The sequence below is a fragment of the Phocoena phocoena genome, chromosome 2 (genome assembly GCF_963924675.1).
Source record: "Phocoena phocoena chromosome 2, mPhoPho1.1, whole genome shotgun sequence".
Lineage (NCBI taxonomy): Eukaryota > Metazoa > Chordata > Mammalia > Artiodactyla > Phocoenidae > Phocoena > Phocoena phocoena.
Window position 1 is genome coordinate 152553655 of NC_089220.1, and position 6859 is coordinate 152560513.

Consider the following 6859-nt stretch of genomic DNA (forward strand, 5'->3'; position numbering starts at 1 on the left):
AGACAAATGTTGGCTGTAAGGGGAAGGAATTGCTTCTCAATCCTCAAAGTATAAAAAATACCACATTTTCTTATTTTTGTAAATATTCCTATCTGGCTCCAAGCTTCCACTTGCCAAGATCAAAACAAATCCGATATCTCTCTCGCCCCATCCTCCAAAGGCAAATGGCTGTCTTCCCTTCCCATGGATTTTGCCAGGAAAAATAGAGAGAGGCCTCTGTCACCTCTGTCTTCTTGGTTATTTCTGGGTGGTCGTTGTCCAAACCCACCCTCCGGCCTCTGGTCTCAGCAGACCTACCTGACCCCCTTTTTTTGCACAGCCTCACAGACAGTCTAGGCAGATTCTTTCGATTAGCCAAGGTCTTTGTCCAGAAAAGGCCTATTTGGGTCCGCCTCCCTGTTACTCTGCAATCAAATAAACAAACACCAAACAAATACATTATCTGTAAACTGCATCCCTCGGGTGGGAGAGCCCCACACCGTAGAATGCAAAATCTTGTCTGCTCTTGGGGAAAATCACCCCTTACTTTCTTCCCTGTGATAAGTAGCAAAAATCTCCAAGAGACCAATCCATTTCTTTCTTTTTTTTTTGTGGTATGCGGGCCTCTCACTGTTGTGGCCTCTCCCATTGCGGAAAACAGGCTCCAGATGCGCAGGCTCAGTGGCCATGGCTCACGGGCCCAGCCGCTCTACAGCATGTGGGATCTTCCTGGACCGAGGCACGAACCCGTGTCCCCTGCATCGGCAGGCGGAGTCTCAACCACTGCGCCACCAGGGAAGCCCCCAATCCATTTCTTGATAACTCAGTTATATTCATTTGCAGCCTCATAGCCATAATTTAATCACGTTTAGTTGAAAAATTAAGTGATGAAATGGATTTTGAATCTTAAAGATTTAAACATGTCAGAGTAGTGTGTGTTTAACAACTATTTAAAGTTTATTTTTTAAACTCAAAGTTGTTTTGGAACTTTTTAAAATTGAGGTAACATGATTTATAACGTAAGTTTTATTTGTAAAACATTATATTTCTACTTCTGTCTACCGTACAGCGTGCTCACCACCAAACATTTAGTTTCCCTCTGTCACCATATAGCTGATCCCCTCTACCCATTTTACCCTCCCCCATCCCTTCCCCTGTGGTAGCCACTATTCTGTTCTCTGTATCTATGTGTTTGTTTGGTTTGGCTTTGGAACTTTTACTTTTTAATTGACTTTGAAACCACATTCTCTCCAGTTCTGCATATATGGGAATAACAGGACCCACACCACAGGGTGGTTGTGAAAATCAGACGAGTTAACAAAAGCATTTTGAACAGTGCCCCACATATAACAAATGCTCAATAAGTGTTACATATATGATACGCAATGTGTAATATATAATATATTGTTCTTTGTAAATTACTAGATGATTGTACAGAAAGTTATCAGCTAAAAATGTTAAGTAACAAGCTAGGGGTGGAGAAAGGGTTGGGAGAAACGTTATTTCTGATACTAAGCCGAGCCAGCTGCCAAGGGGGGGACCAGGCGTGTGGAGAAGCCGAGCTGATGTAATGGATTAAGAATATGCAGGTTATGACCTGCTGAACGAGGCAGCAGCAGTCACCCACAGGGTGTCGGCAGGCAGCTTTCTCAGCATCCCAGCTCCCGCTTTGGGAAAGCGAAACCCACGGGGGTCGTTTTGATTGAAGGTGAAGTTTCAATACACCCACACAAAGGAAGTAGAGTCATCGACTGATTATTACTTACGGATCCCAGAAGCGAGGGGGCGCAGTGACCCTGGGGAAAAAATCAGCCCTCCGTCCCAGGTGGCGGCAAGCAGGAGATGGAGAGCAGGGTAGCGAGCACCTGTTATTTACAAGGTGCTTGGGCGAAGGTCACTACCTTTTCACAGGCTTCACTGTAAGGCGTTATTTTAAAAGGTGCCCGGGGAAAAGCAAAGCGGGAACTTATGGCGGCATCCTCAATTCAAGTCTTTATCTAAATGTCCAGACTCTGGGTGTGAGTAAGGTTATCATAGTGTAAAATACCTCAGCAGCAACTCAGAAGACAAAGTTGTTTTTCTCAATAGTTTTTTTTTTTTTTTTCTCCTCATCGCACCAAAGCGCCAAGAAGATAGACAGGGAGGGCTTCCCTGGTGGCACAGTGGTTGAGAGTCTGCCTGCCGCTGCAGGGGACACGGGTTCGTGCCCTGGTCTGGGAGGATCGCACATGCCGCGGAGCGGCTGGGCCCGTGAGCCATGGCCGCTGAGCCTGCGCGTCCGGAGCCTGTGCTCCGCAACGGGAGAGGCCACAACAGTGAGAGGCCCGCGTACCGCAAAAACAAAACAAAACAAAACAAAAAAAAGGAGATAGACAGGGAGGCCCCATGAACAGATGGTGAGGATAGAAACTCCGTCCTGGGTGGAAATTCCAACAGCTGGGACCAATATTCCCACTTGTGCTGTCACTTCCTACAGCAAGACAACAGCCAACTAAGATGATAAACTTGTAAAGCAAACCTCCCCGAGCTGAATCAGCTTTGTGTTCCACTTTCAATTACACCAGGAGAATCCCCTACTGACCCTCGTTCACCCAAGATCCCAATTCGGCCTGTCACCCTGGGAGCTCTTCCTTAAATCTGCCCCTCCTCTCCTGCCCCCAGCCCGGCCTCTTCTTCCTCCCTTATCTTATCGCTGGTGAGGAGGGCTTGAAGAAGAGCAACAGCTTTCATGAGCCTCCTGCTTTCTCCTTTGTCCTTTAGTTCATCCATAAATAGCTCAGGATAAATCCAAGGAAGAAAGTGACAGAACCTTAGGGTTTTAAAAATGCAAACCCATGATTTATCCTGGAATCTCAAACCCAAATGCCCTTAAGGACCCGAGGGTGGGTTGGTGGGCGTGAGAGGAAGTGAGCTGAAAGCTCTTGCAGACTACGGGACTAGTGTGTGTCCAGTGCCACTAGAGTTTTAATTTTTGAAGAAACATTGGAAATATGGGTCCTTGTGTGATATCTCCTGGTTTGCAAATAGTGACTGTTGCTTTAGAAAAAATCAAAACACCATGCAAGCCCAAGAAAGCCCATTCGTATGCTTTGCAACATTTAATATGTAGTAATCTTTTTATGCAGACAACTACTCAAAGTGTTTCGATTCCTCCACTATGCTAGAAATCAGAAATATTAATTTATTGGAATGAGTTTGGTTCACGAATTTTAAAATCTTCGATCTATGACCAATCACAGTAGGTGACCCATTACCTCTTGGAACATTTTGCAAAAGTTTTTTTGAGCATGCTCTTTTCTGCAGAAAAGACCCATAACTTTCATTAGTGTTTGTTTCAAAAGGGTCCTTGACCTAAAATATTAAGAATAAAATATCTACAAATTATAATATTTTATAGACATTGTAATTTTTTTAATGTAAGAACTTATAGATTCTGAGTTGAAAGATAAGGTTTTTTTTTTTTTTTCATGTGGGGCACAAATAACTTTATTTTTTTTATTTTTTTTTAACATCTTTATTGGGGTATAATTGCTTTACAATAGTGTGTTAGTTTCTGCTTTATAACAAAGTGAATCAGCTGTACATATACATATGCTTCCATGTGTCTTCCCTCTTGCGTCTCCCTCCCTCCCACTCTCCCCATCCCACCCCTCCAGGCTGTCCCAAAGCCCCAAGCTAATATCCCTGTGCCTTGCGGCTGCTTCCCCCTAGCTATCTACCTTACTACGTTTGTTAGTGTGTATATGTCCATGACTCTCTCTTGCCCTGTCAAAACTCACCCTTCCCCCTCCCCATATCCTCAAGTCAGTTCTCCAGTAGGTCTGCGCCTCTATTCCTGTCTTATCCCTAGGTTCTTCATGACATTTTTTTCCTTAAATTCCATATATATGTGTTAGCATACGGTATTTGTCTTTTTCTTTCTGACTTACTTCACTCTGTATGACAGACTCTAGGTCTATCCATCTCATTACAAATAACTCAATTTCATTTCTTTTTAAGGCTGAGTAATATTCCATTGTGTATATGTGCCACATCTTCTTTATCCATTCGTCCGATGATGGGCGCTTAGGTTCTTTCCATCTCCGGGCTATTGTAAATAGAGCTGCAATGAACATTTTGGTACATGACTCTTTTTGAATTTTGGTTTTCTCAGGGTATATGCCCAGTAGTGGGATTGCTGGGTCATATGGTAATTCTATTTGTAGTTTTTTAAGGAACCTCCATACTGTTCTCCATAGTGGCTGAACCAATTCACATTCCCATCAGCAGTGCAAGAGTGTCCCCTTTTCTCCACACCCTCTCCAGCATTTATTGTTTCTAGATTTTTTGATGATGGCCATTCTGACTGGTGTGAGATGATAGAAAGATAAGGTATTTATGAACCTAAAACTCTTACTGATTTCTTTGGGGTTAGAGTTATTGTTAGTGTCATTTCTTTCTTTCTTTTTTTTTTTGCAAAATGATTTCTCCAGATATGTTATAGAAAATGTGTTAAGAAACATCTTAATAGTTTTGAAGATTGGAAATAACCCAAATGTCCATCAACAGGAAAGTGATTGGATAAAATATGTAAAATGCATACAAGAGAATATAATGCAGTTGTAAAAAAGTTCTCTTTCTACGAATGTGGAAAGATCTCCAAGACATATTGTTTAGAAGACAAATAACCAAACAATATGCAAAACTATGTATAGTATGCTGCCTTTTATGTCAGAAGGGAGAAAATAAGAATATATTTATATTTGCTTGTATTAGCACACATACTTGATAACACCCTGGAAAAGCACAAAAGAAAGCAATAAATGTGCATTTCTATGGAGGTGGTAACTGAATAAATGGGACATGGGATGAAGGGGGGATGCTTCAATGTATACGTTTAGTTTTACCCTTTTTTCCTCATCCTTTTAAAAATATTTATTAATTTATTTATTGGCTGCGTCGGGTCTTAGTTGCAGCACGCGGGATCTTCTTTGGGGCATGCGGAATCTGTCATTGCGGCGCACAGGCTCCTCTCTAGTTGTGGTGCACGGGCTGCAGAGCACGTGGGCTCTGTATTTTGTGGCACGCGGGCTCTCTCGTTGAGGTGCGCGAGCTCAGTAGTTGTGGTGCACGGGCTTAGTTGCCCCGCGACATGTGGGATCTTAGTTCCCCGACCAGGGGTGGAACCTGCGTCCCCTGCATTGGAAGGCGGATTCTTGACCACTGGATCACCAGGGAAGACCCATATTATTTATTCTAAAAACGAAATTTAAAAAGTCTCATGACGACCTTTAAACATCTTGTTTTCAAACAGGAATTTTTTTTTTTTTTTTTTTTTTTTTTGCGGTACGCGGGCCTCTCACTGTTGTGGCCTCTCCCGTTGCGGAGCACAGGCTCCGGACGCGCAGGCTCAGCGGCCATGGCTCACGGGCCCAGCTGCTCCGCGGCATGTGGGATCTTCCCGGAGCGGGTCACGAACCCGTGTCCCCTGCATCGGCAGGTGGACTCTCAACCACTGCGCCACCAGGGAAGCCCTCAAACAGGAATTTTTAGCTCGTGGGTAATTTTAAGAAATTGAAACAAGGCAAGCCAACAGATTTGGTATGGTTTTGCAGGTATACTTTCCAGTGAAAGTTTACTTTAGCCATTTTATTAGGGATACTTCTAGTGTAAAGTAGCCATTTTAAATAAGAATCCTGAAGTAAACAGGCTTCTAAAATGAGAATGTTTCCAAAATAACTAACCAATAAGAGATTTAAAATCTGGCATTCTGGTAGACCAGAGAGGCTCAATTAGGCAAGATTGTTCATCCCTAAAAGATAGTTCATCTCTTCCAGACCGTCTCTTTACACACTATTCCAAAACCAATAGACATTTTTGTTTGTTTGTTTGCTGATGTAGTTGCAAAAAAAAAAAAACCAACAAAAAACGGAAAACAGAGATGTGCTTTATATCTTGTCACTTGATTTAAATGGCCTTAAAAGGAAGGGATGTGTCATTCTTCACGCTTCCTCTTTCTTGCTGGCTGAAATGCAGACATAATGACTGGAGCTCCAGCAGTCATATTGAGCCCATGAGGACTCTCAAAAATAGGAGCCACAAGCCACCCATAGAGTAGAGCTAAGATGGAAAGAACCTGGGTCCCTGACACCAGGAGGACCAAAGCAGCTTGGACTGTCTCCCTTTGAATTTGTTGAACCTGAAAGAGAAATAGACATCTACCTTGTTTGTCATTTCTACTTTTGGTTTTTTTCTTACAACTAAACTTATCCTAACAATACACCTAAAAAGAGAAACTATGTTCCAGATAGGCTTGGGTTTTTTCCCTTATAGATTTTCTTTTCATTAGCCCTGGTATTTTCATTTCCTGATGCAAGGAAAAACATTTAGTATACTCTTTATTTTCATCAATTTTGAGATACTATTAAGCCTATTTTGACATCTTCATTACCCTTTTGTGATTTAAAATAAATTTTATTATATTTCATTTGTAAAAAACATAAAATTATGTTGTATTTTTAAAGAAAAAAGAGTCTGTTATTATTATACATTAACTTAATAATCAAATTTATAATATAACTAAAAGAACATTGATAAGGTTATAAGATGTGTAAGATTATTCTAATTGTTCTCTTATCATCTGAGCCTTCAACAAGTTGTAGTAGTAACATCAAAGATCACTGATCACAGATCACCATAACAAATATAATAATAAGGAAAAGATTGAAATATTGTGAGAATTACCAAAATGTGACACAGAGATGTGAAGTGAGCAAAGTGTTGGAAAATGACACCAATAGACTTGCTCGATGCAGGATTGCCAGAAACCTTCAATTTGTAAAAAACACAATATCTGCAAAATGCAATAAAATGAAGTGCAATAAATTGAGGTCTGCCTGTA